The sequence below is a fragment of the Canis lupus genome, chromosome 3 (assembly GCF_003254725.2).
Source record: "Canis lupus dingo isolate Sandy chromosome 3, ASM325472v2, whole genome shotgun sequence".
In the NCBI taxonomy this organism is placed as follows: domain Eukaryota; kingdom Metazoa; phylum Chordata; class Mammalia; order Carnivora; family Canidae; genus Canis; species Canis lupus.
In genome coordinates, this window is record NC_064245.1 from 75,456,155 (window position 1) to 75,476,227 (window position 20,073).

General features: G+C 35.8%; 1 long non-coding RNA gene across 1 annotated transcript in view; it reads left to right on the forward strand.

Moving 5' to 3' along the window:
* Positions 1-1,288: 1,288 nt before the first annotated feature.
* LOC112653296 (uncharacterized) overlaps positions 1,289-20,073 on the forward strand; it is a 103,091-nt gene continuing 84,306 nt past the window's right edge. Inside the window, exons 1-3 of the long non-coding RNA XR_007409967.1 lie at positions 1,289-2,204; positions 2,591-2,743; positions 3,727-3,800. This is a non-coding gene — a long non-coding RNA (uncharacterized LOC112653296). The remainder of the gene's footprint in view (positions 2,205-2,590; positions 2,744-3,726; positions 3,801-20,073) is intronic.

Sequence of the window (20,073 nt, forward strand, 5' to 3'; positions counted from 1 at the left end):
GGACCGACAATTCATCAAGAGAAGAAGAAGTGGTTGTACATTTTGGTATGCAGAAATAGAAAGTAAACCTAAGTAAGGAAACTTACATTTCTAAATAACTACAACCTTATTTAAATTGACATTTTCTATTATTTCCCAACATTATGGAAAGAAATATGCCAACTAGGGTAAAATGAACTTCAAAATATTGTATTTTCATATTTGGACCAAATGTCTGCATTATTTATAATACTTTTCTAAGAATCCCAGGTGAGTCACCATCTTCTCAGTCCTTGAAACCCCACTGGGCCACTGTTAACTTATTATGCCATGTTACCTGTGAATATTTTCCATACTTTGTTTTCTTGGAATACTTTCCATCCATTTTCTACTTGACCAAATTCTACTGCTCCTTAAAAGTGCAGATCAACCATCAGCTTCTGGAAAGTCTTCTTAATTCAACACTTCAACATTATTTTGATACTGTTGCTTTGGGCTGTTAAATACCCTGCATCTAGTAAGAAAAACTGAAGAGCCCAGTTTGGAGGCTATAAATTATCCAAGTAAAAGATGATAGCCAATTAGATAAGGGCTATGGCAGAGTAAGTGGCACTTATTAGAAATAAGTGTATAGGCTTAAGATAAAAATTTATGCTTAGAGCCAAGCCCTCACAACTTGGATAAGGATCAAATAGTGAGTGAGGGAAAGGAAGAATGTCATTTACAGAGACTTACCTGATTTTTTAAATTTTTCTTTGTACTGGATAAAATGGAATATAAATATTTGCCCTCTTAAGAGGGAAATTAACACTTCTGGGGTGGGTTTAATAAGCTATCAAGGTATATGGTGAAATACAAAAGAATATGAGGTCTGACAGGAGGAAATAAAAAATAAGCCTTTCCACGAGTAATAGAGAGGCTGGAGTCAGAATGCAGTGTTCTAAAGGAGACTCCATCAGTTTGCAATCTGATTGCAAAATATTTGCTTTAAAATAGGGCATTTGGCTTGAAAGTAACAGACCTTGCAGAGACCCACTGTGGGGAACCTTGTTTAAGGAGCCTTGTGAAATCCTTTTATTTTTTCCCTTTATTTATTATTTTTAATAGACTCCTGTTTTAGAGCAGTTTTAAATTCATAGTGAAATCGAGAAGATAGACATTTCCTATGTATCTCCTCTCCCGACACGTGCATAGCCTCACCCATTAATTAACATCCCCCAGCAGAGAGGTATTTGTGACAACTAATGAATCTATAATGACATCATAATCACTCCGAGTCCATAGTCTGCATTAGGGTTCTTTCTTGGTGCTGTATATTCAGTGGATCTAAATAAATGTCAATGACGAGTATCCACCCTTATAGTAATTATACAAAGTAGTGTCACTGCCCTAAAAACTTTCTGTGATGAAGACTTCTTCCAAATGTTTAACTGGGAAAAATGTTGGGGTGAACAAATGTGAAACTCTTGATTCTAGTTTGAGGCCCTTCTTCACATGCACAACTGCTACGGGAGCCTCTGGACCTGAACCACGAGCAGTAGGGATAAGCTCTGACAGAGCTTCCTGAAGAAGATATCTTGGCTGCCTTGTTCCCGCCAGTCCCCACAAGCCCTGCTGCACTTGCACTGTGGGAATCCTTCCAGCACCTGTTTCAGGAGACTCTCCAGGCCAATCCTAGGCACTGGAGACTGCATAGGTGCTGAAGGAACAGAGAGGCAGCCTTCCCATGGGCAGCCCCAGGATTGTAACTCAGTGCTCTGAGGCTGGAGCATGGTAGGGATACAGGTGCAGCCGGTAGATACATGCTAGGGTCAGGAGCTTTAAGTAAGAGGTGTTGTTTCACCAGAGTAACTATCAGAGGATGGGAAAGATGCCTTAGTTTTAATCTAATGTCCCTTTTCTGGGTCAGAATCCCATCCAGGCTGCCTCATTATGTTTAGTCATCATGTCTCCTTAGGCTCCTTTAGAGGAATATGTACCATTTTCTCAGATTTTCCTTGTTTTGATGACCTTGACAGTTTTGAATTATACTAGTCAGGTATTTTGTAGAATTTCTCTCAACTGGGTTCTGTGTGATTTTTATTTTTTATCATGATAAAACAGACATTGTGAATTTTAGGGAGGAGGATCACAAAGGTAGAGTTCTAAACTCCTTATCCTATCAAGAATACATTCTATCAGTATGACTTATCAATGTTGCTGGTAGCCTCGATCCTCTGGTCCAGGTAGTGTTTGTCAGGTTTCTTGACTTTCTTCCTCCTTTCTATTTTGTATACTCTTTGAAAGGGAGCCAGTGTGGGTAGGTCACACTTAAGGGATGGGGAATTATGTTCCTTCTACTTGATTGGGAAATACATAAATTATTTGGAATTTTTCTATATGGGAGATGTGTCCATTATTTATTCAATCATTGATTTCTTTAATCATGGATTTATATCAGTATGAACTCATGGATATCTATTATATACTTTGAGCTGTAATTCAATACTACATTATGTTGTTGTTTAAATTGTTTCAGCTTTGGTTACTGCCTTCTTTCAGTTGGCTCCTGTGTCCCTTTGACATACCCCTACGATTGCGTGTGTGCATGCATTTTCTTATTTTCTGGCAGGCCATGTTTTGTAAAGTATAAAGAACTAAGAGAACACAGCAAATGTTCACAACTCAAGACTCACACCTACCAACTATGTAAAATACGCCAATCTCCAGATTCTGTCTCAGGAACATATTCTGTCCTGCTGAGAATGGTGCTAAGGAAAGAAAGGTGGGGAGAAATTTCTGCCTGACAAATACTCTTTCCTTGACTAAAATTTAATTAGGTTCCTCTAAGCCCTTCTTGAATAGACCCTGTCCTGTCTTCAACCTGCTAGTTCTGGTTGCAGAAAGAATCTTGCCAAGTCAGTTTAGAGACAATCTTCCACCTTTCCTATCTGATCAGTTCCTCATCCCCCTGCCTTGATAACTCATTACTCTGGTCTGTCTTGTCAGGCAGACCTTCCTCTGAAGTTTCCTCTTAGTAATTTTCTACCCACTAACCATATCACTCTGCTCTTTCATTATGAATCCACATTTGCCTTTGCCTTGCTTAGATTTAAGCACTATCTCTGGCCCTTACTTAAATTGTCTTGACACCTTTTGCAAAAGCCCTGAATACAGTGTTCCTTACTGTTTTAACCAGGGTCAATGTAACTTTTTTCTTTAATAAGCCTCACTAGGATTTTAATCAGTGTAAGTTAGTCATCTGGAGTATATAACCAGAAGAGTTAAATTCATTTTGGAGAAATCCCCCAATAAGAGGTCAGTACACTATTACCATATCTAGATGGAAATCCACCTATGCTTGCTGTCTTATCTCTCTCATCAATGGTAGCTAAAATGTTCTCTCTTCTCATAACTTCTGAGATGTGTAGTAGAGGGGCCTCCATTCATCAGGTCTTGTTCAAGGTGCCATTCTTTTTAATGGCACATATCCAAAGTCTCCTAATTGTCATTACTCATGAACCTGTGGTTCAGGGGCCCCAGTAATGAATTGAGTGTTGGCTTCTGTCCCAACAGAATCTTCATTTTCTCATGTAAGTTGTTGGCTTCAGTGATTGTAGTAATGGGGCCACTCAGACCTATGGAATCTGCTTTGTAGGGAAGACTCCCCTAGTCTGCTTATCTATGACTCTATGACAGCTAGAGGTTATCACCAGCTGCTTCATCTACTGAGGATTTTTTTTTTCTTTTTTTTTTTTTGTGTTTCAGAAGCCGTGTGCCCTCAGGAACCAGTGGAGACTAATATCCCTGACATTTGTTCCTCAAGACATGATTTTTCTCAGGTTTGAATATTCTTAATTTTAGCTAGTATACATTTATTTCTACCCCATTTTCCCCTCTGTTTTTTAATGGTAAGAACAGATAACATGAGATCTATCCTCTTAACAAATTATTAGTGTACAGTATAGTATTGTTAACGATAAGCCATTGTTGTAAGGCCTTCTCTAGGACATACTTATTTGCATAATTGAAACTTCATACTTGTTTAGCATCTACTCCCCATTTCCCTTCTCCCAATCACTGGTAACTACAATGTATTTCCTGCATCTAAGAGTTTGACTATTTTAGACACCTCATCTAAGTAGAATACTGTAGTATTTGTCCTTCTGTGTCTGGCTTATTTCACTTAGCATAACGCCTTCCAGATTCATCCATACTGTTGTATACAGCAGGAGGTCCTTCTTTTTAAAGGCTGAATAATATTCTATTGCATGTATATACCACATTTCCTTTATCCATTCAACTATTGATAGGCATTTAGGTTATTTTCACATCTTGGATATTTTGAATAATGCTGCAGTAAACACAGGAATGTAAATATCTCTTCAAGATCATCATTTCAGTTCTTTTGTATAAATATCCAGTGACCCTCCAAAGTCAAAGTAAAAAATAACCCTTCCAGGATCCCTGGGTGGCTCAGTGGTTTAGCACCTGCCTTCAACTTAGGGCATGATCCTGGAGTCCCGGCATCAATTCCTACATTGGGCTCCCTGCATGGAGCCTGCTTCTCCCTCTGCTTGTGTCTCTGCCTCTCTTTCTCTCTCTCTTTCTATCTCTATATGTCTCTCATGAATAAATAAATAAAACCTAAAAAAAAAAATCTTCATCATTTACTAAAATGAGAGTGGTCCTTGGGGCACCTAGGTAGCTCAGTCAGTTAAGTTTTCTGCCTTTTGCTCAGGTCATGATCCTAGGTATTGGATGGAGCCCCATGTCAGGCTCCCTGTTCAGTGGAGAGCTTACTTCTCCCTCTCCCTGTACTGCTCCACCTGCTTGTGCTCCCTAATTCTCTCTCTCTCTCTCTCTCTCTGACAACTAAATAAAATCTTAAAAAATAAATAAAATAGAGTGGTCCTTCTTCACTACAACCATATACAGGACACCAGAAACTTTGCTTTCTGGAGATTTCTTTTCTTTTTTTGGAGAGGTAGGAGCCAGGTCCTGAAAATCTAACTTTCATCTACTTTTCAAAGTTCATGACAATTAAACTTGTGAGGCTTGAGGGATTTAATAAATAATTTCTTCTTTCCTACTTGAATTCAGAAGCAATTAAAAGACTGAAATGTGAGACAGAGAGGAATGCCAAAATATCACCTTATTGTGGATAAGAATGCTATTGGAGGATGAAGGTAGATTAGCATGCTAATCCCTCACTCTGAGTGAGGCCAGTTAAGCTAATAGGTAGCACCAGGTGTCTCCTGGCCTGTCTGGCTAAGTTGTCCATGTGATTGGAAAGGCAGCCTCTCCACGAATCCTCTCAGCAGGCTGGCAGATTAAAAAAAAATGGAGTGTGAGCTGAGTTGAGCTTCTTGAGTTTCTTCTCCCAGATTCATGTAACATTCCTCACTTCTTCATCAAGGTGAGGAGAGAAGCTAGACGGGCTGACACTTCTCCACGCGGAAACACTTGGAGAAGAGAATAACGGCTCTACGCTAACATTTTATTTCAATTTATAAATAAAATGCCTTGGACTCTTATTTATGATTTCTGGGAATTCCTGTGTTAGGTTCTAATGCCACCTTCCATTTCAATTCCTTGGTCTCACCATCAGGTATTACTCTCTTACCAGGCTGTTTCACTCAGCCGCAGGCTTTCTCCAAGTCACTGTATCTTTTGCTCCTATTTCCTTTCTCATGGTCTTAGGAGTTAACAGGTAGTCAGGGAACTGGGCTTGAGCAAGGTTGCACCAACATCTGCAGGAAACATCTGCAGGTCAAACGGTTCCATTCCTAAAACCCGACAAACAGCCGATTGAAGAAAGAAACCACCAAGGGGCATAAAGGAGACAAAGAAGTTGAAAATAGACCGTGTGCATGGCTAAGCACTGGCCCCAAATAACAGGAAGCCAGGATGTAGCACTATGCCCACTGGGTCCTTGGTGCCACAGCCTTATAAACAAAGTCCCGAAACTGACCAATGGGAAACTCTCACTGAGGACCCGTGAACTCTGCTCTCTGCCCAGAAAAGACTCCTAATACCCCTAGAGAATGCCACTGCTGCTCTCCAAAGCCCCCCTCCCCCACCCCCACCCCCCGTGTGGGAGTCTTTTGGCTCAATAAAGCTTTTGCCTCTCATTGCTTTGTCAGGGACTCTTGCTCCTCCAGCTCTCAGATGTGAATCTGGGAACACTGATGCTGGTGGCAATGGATTCCCTAAATAAGCTTAAACTTAATTTTTAAATTATTATGGAAAACAGTTTAGGACTCTCTTTATTTCAGTCCTTGATTTCCCAAGTCCACCCCCCCTCCCACCCCTGGGGCTTAGATTTCTACTGTCAAATTGGCTGATCAAGATATATAGCAACAAAAATTAAATAATATAGCCAAAGATTCTTTTCTTTCTTTTCCCCTAAGAAATGGAAAATCAAATCTACCTTGAAACCTAGAATTAGTGGTATTGTTAACTATAAGCAAGCACATTATATTATCCTATCAAACATGATAGGATCTTTAACTGGAGTAGGAAATCATGGTGTCATACAAATAATGTGAAACATATGGATACTCATTTAATATGACAAATAATCATGTTTAGGGGCGCCTGGGTGGCTCAGTCAGTTAAACATCTGCCTTCAGCTCAGGTCATGATCCTGGAGTCCTGGGATGGAGCCCAGAAGGGCTTCCTGCTCAGCAGGGAGTCTGCTTGTCCCCCTCCCTCTGTCCTTTCCCCCTCCTGATCTATCTCTCTTAAATTTTTTAAAAATATTTTATTTATTTATTTAAAAATCATATTTAGTTCAAACTCCCAGAAATAACAATCACAAGAATATGGATCTTGGGGAGTCTAAGTGCAAAGTGCCATGGTCATGTATATGGAGGGAAAATCTGCATGGTTGACTCACAGCTTTACATTAAAAGGAAGGAAGATTATGTTTTCATACTTACAACTATAAATCCTAAACCACACATCAAATTTTTTTTTTTTTCCACACATCAAATTTAAGAATAGGCAAGTATAGGAAGAGCCTGACAAAGTCTGAAATGAATTACTATGACCTCAGTTGCCTTTTTATAGCAGTCTCTTTTTCATGTAAGTGATATGATATTGTTCATGTTGATGATATTGTCATGAGAAAAGCCATATGGAAATGAAGTCAGTGGTTATCAGAGGAGAAACAATATGTAGTACAACTAGTCCCAACTTGGAAAGCTTGCAAGGTCGGCAGGGGTGGTGATGGTGGTGGTGGTGGTGGTGGAATGGATTTACACAGAAGGTATAGAAAATCAGAAGGAGTCAGTCTTGTAAGTAAAGATGATCATGCTGAGCCTGCTGCCTTGGGAACCTCTCAAGTACCTATTGCACTTGATGACTTGGCCTTAGCAACTAAAATAATCAAAAGTGTATAGATCCAAATAGATAGATCTGTTCTACCTGGGCACTATTGCTGTGTAGGAGCAATTACATGTCCTGAGAGGTACAATGGTGAGATTATTTTGAAAATGGACTTCAGTTGATTGCTTGTTGCCTGATAGGTCTAAATCCCCAAAATTATCAATGAGACTTGAGCTTACTGAAAAAGAATTAGGAAGTGCACAGTGGAGTCTACATCGTACATATGAATTAAGATGTAAATGCACTGAATATTCATAGTTTCAACTAGATGATGAATAATAGATTTTTAATTATTGGCTTTATAATGTTCAAGCATTTATTATATCAGAAAGCAAAACTTAGTTAAAAAAGAAATAAATATTTCAGTTAACAAATTCACGTTTAGCAACATATTTTTCATTTAGTTTAGCAAACAGTTATGGATTATACAATATGAATCAACATACTCAGTAGTGGATATAGAGATATAAATGGGACATAGTCCCTTTCTTTAAAAGACTTACCATTGGTGATGGTCACAGGGGGACATAGAAAGACTTGGAGATAGTACTATTATGTTGAATTTTGAATGCATTGTTCACAAGAGGGATTTTTTTGTTATAAGCTGATTATCATAAGTGCTACTTATGATGAGTTATAGTGTAGTATCTCTTTTTGATGATCACCATTATAGTGAGTATAAAGTGTTATTGTGGCTTTTCCTTGCATTTTTCTAAATATTAATGATAAACATATTTTAAAAAGATTATTGAAGTGCCATTGATATACAGTATTATATTAGTTTCAGATGTACAATAAAGTGATTCAACAATTCTATACATTACTCAATGCTCACCACAATAAGTATAGTCACCATCTGTCATCATGCAATGTTATTGCAATATTATTAACTGTAAACCCTATACTGGATATTTCATTTCTATGACTCATTTATTTTAAGCTAGAATTTGTTTAATTCCCTTCACCTGTTTCACCCAAACCCCACTCACTTCCTTCTGGCAGCCACCAGTTCTCTGTATTTAAGAGTCTGTTTATTTTTGTTTACTTACTTTATTTTTTTAGATTCTACATGTAAGTAGAATCACATGGTGTTTTTCTTTCTCTGTATGATATATTTTACTTAGCATAATACCCTCTAGGTATATCTATATAGTCACAAATGAGAATATTTCATTCTTTTTATGGCTGACAGTATTCCATTGTGTGTATATACACCACATCTTTATTCATTCATCTATTAGTGGACACAAGTTGCTTCCACATTGTGGCTATTATAAGTTGTGCTGCAATAAACATCGGGGTGCATTTACCTTTTTGAATTAGTATTACTATTTTATTGAGTAAATACTCAATAGTGGAGTTACTTGGTCATATGTTATTTTTAATTTTTTGAGGAACCTCCATACTCTTTTCCATAGTGGTTATACCAATTTACATTCCCTGTTAAGCATCTTTTTATGTGCTTATGATCCATTAATATATACTCTTTGATGAAATGTATATTCAACTCTTTTGCCCACTTAACACAAACTGTTTTAGTATGCAAATATTTGGTAGAGAGGGATTTGGGTAAGGAAAACAACTTTTTGAAAACACCCCTTACACAAATACATTGTAATAATGTTAATTTGCATTAAAATGAGGCAGACATTTCTTTTAATTTAGGATATTCGGATAATATAAAGTAGTAGTTTATTTGTATTATGTAGGGAGCCTAGAACACATATGTCAAAAAGACAAATAAGAGGATGGGATTTCCACCTGGATGGATGACTTGACTGCTGGGACTAAGCCCAAGCCTATTGCATTTAGCTTATGCAAACCATCTAATTTCCTTTAGTTATCAAAGGAGAATCCCCTCCACTCTACTATCTGTCAATGAGCCCGGAAAGCTATTTGTATTGGGCTGAAATCCACAAGTACTCCCATCTTTCAATGATGATAAATGTGCTAAAAAGCCATAGAGAAATTCTCTACCATTGTCTTTGGCATCAGAATGGGTAGAGGGTAAGGTAAAAAAAAAAAAAAATTATATATATATATATATATATATATATATATATATATATATATATATAAAAGGGAATGAAGGCAACTATGCCTCCATGGAAACCATATTCAATTAGAAGGGCTTATCCATTATCCATCTCCAGCCAATTGGTGCTACATAGAAATTTTTGTTCAATGTTTTTAGATCTAATTTTGAAAAAGAATCTGAAAATTCAGATTTTTACATAAAACATTCTCAATTTATTAACCTTATGTAGACATTGAGGGCAATTAATTTGCTATTTGCCTTCCCACTCATCCCCTGCAGATCCCCATATTCCTTTCCTTTTTATTTTTTTTGTAGAAAGAGAAACTTAGAATTTAGTTTTTTAGAAGTGAAAGGTCCCAGATAACTTGGGTGGCTCAGCTGGTTAAGCCTCTGACTTCTGGAATCCTGAAACCTCTTCTGGGATCCAGTCCTGAGTCAGGCTCCACACCCAGCAGACAGTCTGCTTGAGGATTCTCTCTCCTCTGCTATGCCTCTCCTTCTGCTCAGTGTCTGTCTCTCACTCTCAAATAAGTATATTTTTTAAAAATCGGAAAAAGAAGTCAAAGTTTCTATCTACATAGTGTTGATCAATTTATGGCATATGCAATATCACAGTGCAGTAAGGAAAGATAGTTTTTTTTTTTTTTTAATAGGGCTTGATCAATTGGATATCCCCATGGAAAAAAATATATCTTTTTTTTTTTAAGATTTTATTTATTTATTCATGAGAGACACACAGAGAGAAAGAGAGGCAGAAACACAGGCAGAGGGAGAAGCAGGCTCCATGCAGGGAGCCTGGCATGGGACTCGATCTAGGGACTCCAGAATCACTCCCTTGGCCAAAGGCAGGCGCCAAACCGCTGAGGCACCTGGGCTGCCCGAAAAAAAATATATAATGACTCTTATTTCATCCCATTGACAAGTTAATTCTGTATGGATTGCTATATATATATATATGCAAAAGTAAAATAATAAAACTTGGAGAAAGAGGAGAATATTCCCCATGGGGATAGATTATATTTCCTAAATAGTATATATAAAACATTTACAATAAAAGTAAAAATATGATAAAAAATTGTACTATGTAAAAATTAAGATCTTTTATATATCAAAAGATGCTGTCAGTAGAGTCCAGGGGCAGTACTATTTGCATTAGCCTCTAGCTAAAAACTACCCAAATACCCACCAATAGTAGAATAAATAAATACATAATTGTATATCACACAATGGATACTATACAACAAGAGTGACCATTCTACAATGAAATACAGTGATATGGAATCACAAACATAATTTTGAAAATAGTAAATAATCTTCTTTATATAAAGTACATCTTACAAAACCAAACATTATTGGAAGGCAAGATAATATTTATTTGTTAAGGGCAGTGAATGCAAATGAGATGACATTGACTTCTCCAATGTCAGTAACACTGTTTCTTGATATAGATGTTTGCAAAAATGTATCATGATGCATATTTGTGATTTACTTACTTTTCTGTTGGTGTAATGCACTTAAATAAAAACATTTAAAACAATAAGGCAAGAGTCTTTGGCTTTGTTCAAACTCTTCTTAGCTCTGCAAAGACTTGGAGCAGGCTGGGTTTTAGGAAATAAGTTAGGAATTTCAATTAGGACTTTGAAGTTTAAATTCCAAATAAACATCTGTAACAGCATTTTTATAAGTGTGTTGAGATTTGTGCATCCTTTCACAATCTTCATTTTATCATGGCTCAGTGCTGGTTCTTTGTTTTACTTACCTCTCTTTGACCCTACTATTATTTCCACTTTCAAAGGAAAAGTATGTGAAGCCAAAAATGAGATTTGAATTCATGTTGTGTATGAGCTTCTGAAAGATAGACTGTATGGTTGAAGTGTGGTTTTGTGACTGCTACAATGAATACAGCATGCAATGGACTGCAAAATAGTTAAGGAATGACCAAGTTCTACAGAATGCTTCCATCCTGGTTTTTTTTTTTTTTCATTAACATTTTTTCTTTTTTTAATTTTTAGGGGGAAGGGGCAGAGGTAGAGGGAGGGAGAGAATCTTAAGCAGGTTCCACACCCAGTGCAGAGCCCAACATAGAGCTCAATCTCACAATCCTGAGATTATGACTGAGCTAAAATCAAGAGACAAGGCTTAACTGACTGAGCCACTGAGGTGCCCCTGCTTCTATCATGTTTTAAATGAGATGTTCAGAGGCAGCACAGCATGATGGTTAGCTGCATGTACTGTGGAACCCACTACCTGAATAGATTCTAGCTTAGTGAGTCAATGAATTTTCATTTCTTTACCTACAGAGTGGGAGTAATTCTAGTATTTATGTCCTAGTGTGTGAGGTTTAAGTGAAATAAGGCCTATAGAGTCCTGTACACATATAATTTCACAGTAATTTTTTAATAAATATCATTATTATTATTTTTTCAATACTGGTGGGCTTAATAAAAACAGCAATTTAGTGCTGGCTTTACTGGTCTATAATTTTCTGGCATTGTGAACTTGTATATTTAACTACATGAAGCTTCATATTTTGTTTTTCTTCTGCAAAATGTGGGAAATAAGACAAAATGAGATAAAGTATGTTAAAGAATTTAGCTCAGTCTTGGGTGACATGATAAATTTGCATTTTATATAATAAATGCAAATTCAACTATGCTTATAGGGAATATAATCAGTGTCTGTGAACACATTTTTATTAATATGAATTTTGAATCTCTATTCAGATATTAGTATTGAGTGTTATTATATACATATAATAGTAATATATATAAAAGGGAGAAAAAAATTCTTCCACTGATATCAAAGACTTCTAAAACAAGCATACCAATTATACCTAAGAAACATGGTTTCTAAGTCATAGAAATGAAAATGCTATATAAATTTGAAGGTTTATGATTAAGGTAAATTTTCTTTGTCACATGCAAGGTCAAAAAAGATGCTTCTAAAAGTAAAAGAAAGTGGCCAGTGATGAGGACTTTTTCCACTTGTGTCTGAGTTCTTCAACCATGAGATGACCCCACATGCACTATGGGAGAGATACATGTATTTATCAGATCAAAACCAACCCAGTCAGTGCCACCTCCCTGCCTCAGTTAAAATAAATTAAAACCATTTTTTTTTAAATAAAGGAACAAATTATGGTAAAGATTTCAGGGGCTTTACTATTTCTGTAATATAATTGCTCTTTAGGGATAGTAGTTAAAATGAGTTGAGCATTTTGTTTTATTTCATCTAGACTATCTTTCCCTCTCCAACTTTCTGGGCATGTGTATCAGTGTTCAGAAGAAGAGTAAAGGCTATTCTTGCAGAAGGGCTTGCCTTTGGAGAGAGTGTCAGGAAGGATGAGTCACTCTTAGAATTGATTCCAGATAATCTGTTGCCAAGCTGTATTTGCTAATGCAGTCATCTAAATCTTTGTGTCCATGGAACACAGTGGAAGGTAAATTTGTCCTTGTCATTACATAGCCAAAGGCCTCCTTTCAAAGATAGAAGAAAATTAATTAGACTGCAAATTCATTTATAAAATGAAAAGACAGGCTACCTTGCAAAGGGATCTGGAGGAGGAAGACTCATTTTTATTAGGAGGCTCTTCATATTTGACTCAAGTAGCATACATTTACGCAAGAGAGATAATTATTTGTCATTATTATTCTCAATCCTGCAGCTAGTCAAAACAACTAAAATTAATACTTCATCATTACCGAGTATACATATAATGCTCACTCGATAGTGACCTCACTGTGCTCAGAGATCTTGAAAGACTCAGGAAAACATTTAAATAAAATAAAAATTGAGCTAGCTAGATTCTGGAAGTTCTCAAAAAGTAAATATAATCATTGTTCCATAAAGTGATTGAAAATTAAATCAGGAAAGGAATGTCTTATCATTTCAACCATCATAATAAAGATATATGATTATACAGTTAAAATTCTGTTGAGAGTACTTAAAATTTCTATATGCTTTTGCTATTTTACAGCTAAGAAATTTTTAAAGAATACAGAACATGAAGACTTTTTTTAACCTATAAAAGTCTATCCTATTTCTGACTGTTGAGCAGTATGACTTTTTTGAAATGATAAAAATGAATTTTATAAAAGTGAGATTAGATGAACTGAAAGATTCCCAACTACTTTGCCAAAGGGATAAATGGCCCTTCTGGTTGTACGCTGTTTGCAGAACCTGGGCAACTGAAGAAAAGATACAACTAACAGCTCCCACTGGGATGATATTAAAGCTTTGAACATAATATACTGGAGAGAAAACTAGATTTAACTTATGGCAAGTGGTTTTGTTCTCTTTAATTCTTTTTTTAATAAATTTATTTTTTATTGGAGTTCAATTTGCCAACATATAGAATATCACCCAGTGCTCATCCCGTCAATGCCCACCTCACTGTGTTCTCTTTAATCCTTGATGTGCAAATAGAAAAAGAGCAAAAGAGATTGGGTGTTGTATGCTTCATAGGCGCCATTCCATTAAATGAGTCACAGAAAAGGTATTGTGTTGTCTTCATATTAATGAGTGTTGAATATAAACACCACAATTAGAAAAATAAGGAAATTTAATATCTATCATAACAAATAAAAATTTAATCAATTAAGTAAAAAATGAGGAAGTGATGACTAAATCACATAATAAATTTTGTATGCCGGGGGATGAGAATTGGGGGAACAAGTAGATCCTAAGAAAATCGTTACACACTGCAGTCCATCACTAGTGCTCTCGTTTCCACTGGATTAAAATAAAGACCACAAAACAATAGCAGCAAAATGGATTTAGCTTGATGGACACAAAATGGCTCCATGGAAACATCAAAAAAGACATTGTTAAAACCTTGCTTTGACAAACAAATTAAATCTGTATAATTTGATGTTCTTTATTTTTCTCTTACTGCACTAAAATTTTCCACTATCTCTTTTTTATAGCCAGCATTTCTAGTGTTTGCAAAGAAAGCATTTAGTTTTTATTTACTTAATAAAAGCTCAATAGGCAAGATAAACATTAAGTCCATTCTTGAAGGAAATTAGTTTGGCAAGAAAAAAGGGCAATGTTCTTAGAATGGAACTAATTATCAAAACAGGACAGGGAAAGTATGGGTAGAATACAGCCAGATAAATAGAAGTGTTGAAAAATTATGATACCTGTAATTTCTTAGAATCTGTTATACACTAAGCACTGTGTAAGGCACAGTGGGAGAATACAAATGAAATATAATGTAATTTGCTGTCAAGGAGGTCTAAACCTCATTGGAAAGACTAATACATACCACTTTTCAGTTGTGCAGAGATAGTTAATAGTGTCATGATTAATGACTTATATTTTTACCTAAATAATTTAAAATTATATTTAAATTAGGACTATAGTAGAAGACCTGAGTGCCCCCTTTAGGAGCCACTATATCAGAAGGAATTCCTGTTACTAATACCACCACCACCACCACCCCACCACTTACTTACTGGGTGCCTACAATTTGCCAGGCACAGTTTTAATTCCTTTACATTCTTTAGCCCATTGGATTCATGAAACAACCCAACTGTGTTGTGGTATTCATAACCAGTATTCCAGTTCCACAGATAAGGACCCCAGGTTACTGAGATACTAAAATAACTCTCCCACGGTTCTGAAAACTTTGAGTCTACTGCCTGAAAGGCAAAGGCTGCAAGATGTCTACCTCCCACAATAGAGAAAACTAGATATTTTGAAGTGTCTCTGACATATACAGATACCAGATAAAGGAATTTTAAAAAGCTTTTTATTTATTTATTTATTTTTTTTTTTAATTTTTATTTATTTATGATAGTCACAGAGAGAGAGAGAGTGAGGCAGAGACACAGGCAGAGGGAGAAGCAGGCTCCATGCACCGGGAGCCTGACGTGGGATTTGATCCCCGGTCTCCAGGATCGCGCCCTGGGCCAAAGGCAGGCACCAAACCGCTGCGCCACCCAGGGATCCCTTAAAAAGCTTTTTAAATGCAGTTCTAGACTCCTAGGAATTTAGGGAAACCTCAACCAGTGAAAAGAAACTTGACAGATCAGCAATGGAGGATATGACAATAAGGAGTAAACTATAATTCTCCTAACAGTTGACTTCTTAATAAAAAACAATGGTAAGGCAAGATAAAGAAATCATTATTGTCAAGGTGCTAGGGAGGGGGAGACAAGGTGGTGATAGGGAGTGTTGATCTAGAATTGTGTGCCTACAACAATTACCTTTGAAGAATAAGAGTGAAAAAAATGTTTCAGATAAAGAAAAGCTAAATTTGCTATCAGCAGGCTGTCATTAGTTTCTAAAGGATGTCCTTTACTTTTAAAACGATGTACTTTTAAGAAAGGAAAATTATCCCAAAGTAAATGGTTAGGTTATAAGACACAAGAGTGAGCACAGAAACTGGTAAGCAGAAAACACATCTACACAAACTTCATTTATATGGAAAAAAATCTATTTTTAAAAAGCCAAAGATACACTATAGCTCCATCCACATTGTTCCAAATAGCAAGATTTCACTCTTTTTTATGGCTGAGTAATAGTTCATTGTGTATGCATACCATTTCTTCTTTAACCATGCACCAGTTGATGGACACTTGGGAAACTTCCATAATTTGGCTACAGTTAATAATGCTGCTATAAACATCAGGGTGCATGTATCCTTTTTATTAGTATTTTTGTATTCTTTGGGTAAATATCTAGTAATGCAATTGCTGGATCATAAGGTAGTTCTATTTTTAACTCTTTGAGGAGTCTCTATACTGTTTTTCAGTGTGGCTACACCAGTTTGCATTCTTGCCAACAGTGCAAGAGGGTTCCCCTTTCTCCACACCACACCCTCGTCCCAAAGCCATTGTTTCTTGTGCTGTTGATTTTAGGCATTCTGACAGATGTGAGGTGATATCTCATTGTGGACAAATACCATATAATTTCACTCATGTGGAATTTAAGAAACAAAACAAATGAGCAAAAGTGGAGGAGAGAAACCACGAAACAGGCTCTTATCTGTAGAGAACAAATTGATGGTTACCAGAGCGGGGGCCAGAGGGTTGGGGGAGGATGGGTTAAATATGTGATGGGGATTAAGGAGGACAGTTGTGATGAGCAGTAGGTGTTGTATGGAAGTGATGAATCACTAAATTGTACACCTGAAACTAATATTATGCTATATGTTAACTAACTGGAATTTACATAAAAACTTAAAAAATGAAAAAAACAGTCAAAGAGAAGAAAAGCTAAAAACAGGCCAAATCAAAAGTATAAAGTATGATTGCAGACATGAGTTAAAAATACAACAGTAATAACAAAATAAATGTCAACATGCTATATTTAGCAGCTAACAGACCGGTGTTAGAATGTTAGATGGAAAATGGTCCAATTATATTCTATTTACAAGAAACATACTGAAGCTATGAGGACATAAAAGTTTGAAAATATCAGAAGCAAATGTGTATTAGCTGTTTTATTATAAAAGAGTCTTTAAAGACACATTATTTTAGAAACAAAGTCCTATTTAATAATAGATAAATCAATAAGAAAATTATGTAAATTTAGGCTTTTGTTTAAATTTTTGTATGTCCATATCAAAATAGCCTTAAAATATAAAAAGTTAGGATGCCTGGGTGACTCAGTTGGTTAATTAGCTGACTCTTGATTTTGACTCAGTTCATGATCTCAGGATCCTGAGATTGTACCCCGAATCAGACTCTATGCTCAACAGGAAGTCTGCTTCAGGATTCTCTCTCTCCCTCTCTCTCTGCTCCTACCACCACTCTCACTCTCTTTTTCTCTAAAATAAATGTCTTCTTTAAAAATTAAAAACGTTATTTATTTATTTTAGGGAGAGAGAGAATGTGAACAGGGGAGGTGCAGAGAGGGAGGGAGAAAGAGAATCCCAAGCAGACTTTGCACTGAATGTGGAGCCCCACATGATGCTCCATGTCATGATCCAAGATATGACCTGAGCCAAAACCAAGAGTCAGATGGTTAACCAACTGAGCCCCATGGGCACCCCAATAAATAAATCTTTTTAAAAAATGTAGAAAGTCAAAATGGTTACACCTGATAGAAAAAATTGGCAAAACATTTAATATCATGGGAAATTTTCAAACCTTTCCATTTTTGTTAAGACAAATGGATACGGTATGTATTATTTGAACAATACAATTAACTTGATTTAATGGGTATATATTGAAGTCTGCACTCAGGAATCAAGACTGCACATTATTTTCAAATGTACATTGAATATTTATAAAATCTGAGTATATAGTAGGCCATAAAGAGAATCTGAAACTTTAAAATATTTTTAGAGTATCTAATAAAACATATTTTCTAAACATAATACAATTAAGTTGTAAAACAATAACAAAATGATAAATCTAAAAGCCTTATATGTTAGAAAATTTTAAGACCTCCTTCTAAATATTTCTCAGATCAAAGAAGAAATAATGGAAATTAGTAAATATACAAAGAAATGAATATGAGATAACTTTAGAAGATGAAGTGGGTACAACACTTTTAAGGGAACTTAGTTTTGAATGCTTATATTGAAAGAAAAAGAAGTCTATAAAATGCAAGGTAAGCATCTAATTGAAGAAATTAGAAAGTGATTAAAGAATCAGCCTAAGCAAAGAGGCAATAAAAATAAGAACAGATAAAAGCATTCAAAACCCAGAATTTGGGGATCCTTGGGTGGCTCAGCAGTTTAGCGCCTGCCTTGGGCCCAGGGTGTGATCCTAGAGTCCTGGGATTGAGTCCCACATCGGGCTTCCTGCATGGAGCCTGCTTCACCCTCTACCTGTGTCTCTGCCTCTCTCTCTGTGTGTCTCTCAGGAATAAATTCTTAAACACAAACAAACAAACAAACAGAATTTAATTCTTTAAAAATACCAAAAACAGACAGATATATGAAGATTAATCAAGAAAATAGGAAAGGAATCACAAGTAAGCAATATTAGAAGTTTAAAAGAGGACACAGGGATGGGTGGGTGGCTCAGTCATTGAGCATCTGCCTTCAGCTCAGGGCGTGGTCTCAGAGTCCCTGGATCAAGTCCCACATCGGCCTCCCCATGAGGAGCCTACTTTTCCCTCTGCCTGTGTCTCTGCGTCTCTCTCTGTATCTCTCATGAATAAATAAATAAAGTAATTTTTTAAAAATAAAAATGAAAGAGCACGCAAATATAGATATAACAGATTCTAAATATGAAGGGTAAAATCTGCCAATTGTCCTTTACTCTGAGATTGTACTCTTACTCTTTGTCATTCAATATTCTCTTTTGTGTTAAATGATGGAGATAGGAGTACTTGGTGGCAGCTATATTTTATTCTAATATTCTTATCTGACAAAAGTAAATATTGAGGTAAGAGGAGAATTACAAGAAAGGCAGGGCCATTATCATTAGTATGATGCCCTAGAATTTATGTAAGGATGAAGTTTCAAAATGTAGAAGGTTAGAAGCATCAAGGGCTCCTAGGAAAGGTTGGAGCATAAAACCTAAGAAAAGAGTAATTTTACCAATAGAGTTCTCTATAATTAATCTCAGAATTTTGAACATATGAAAGCACTAGTTAATTCTTTATCTTTCAATTGATAAATCTAATAACATAAGAGCCATAGAAAAATAAACCCAGCATTTTGCACCTAAATTTTTATAGGAGGCTTTTGTGTGGATCCATTAGAATTCAGGAAAACACTATGCATAGCTTGCATTTCCCAATTAAGCAATGCCTTCAATAAAGCCATCAGTGACTTATTAGTTGGATTAATTAGAACAGCTGCTGCTCCTTCATTTTACCAGATGTTAAAGGTTCTCTATGGGCCTGATGAATCATATGGATAATTAAGCAATATATATATATGCAATTATATATATATATATTTAAATAATTATAACTTTTCTATATTGTTTAGTGTAAACAGATACTCTAATTATATAGAGATCCTTCTTTAGTTATTTACCAAAAAATCCCTATAATTTTGTGTAGTCTTATAGGTATATCTATGTTCTATGAGATTTAGTTGGCTCTTAAATTATAGAACAATTAAATTTTATTTAAGATTAAAAAAAATTAGTTTGACTTGTAGTCACCTGCCTATGTGTGTTGCTTTAGATGCTTTTCCCATACTCATAGCTAACACTTAAAATTTTAATTAGACAAATAAATGTACTAAATAATATATGTAAAATTCTACCATAATCTCTGTGGGGAAATACCAAGTAAGACATGGTCAGTGAGCTTTAAAAGCATTTTAATAGGATGAAGTGAAGGCAAATTTGAAGAATCAAAGTAAAATTGTTGGAGCATTCTTTGATTCCCCAGAGTTTCAATATGTATAAGCCAAATCCAAAAATATGAGCATGAAGATGACAGCAGTAGCAAAAATTGGTTACATTTTCTTTTATTGTGACCACAGTGCAGTCAAAAGCAGGATATACCTATTTACATCCTTAAAGGAGCTTTCCTTTGGAATAAACTTACCTCACCCTAAGAGTCCCCTGTTTATCACTTTCCTAAAATGGTGATTATCCTCAACATCACCAATATTCTTTTTATTTTATTAGGACTTTAATTCTGCTGCCTCTTATTAAAATTGAAGTCTGACTTTTCTCTTTAAACTTTCCATTGTGTCTTTTGTCAGTATCATTAGAGAAATTTCTCAGTTGTGCCACACTGATATTCTGTTATTAAATATTATCCCA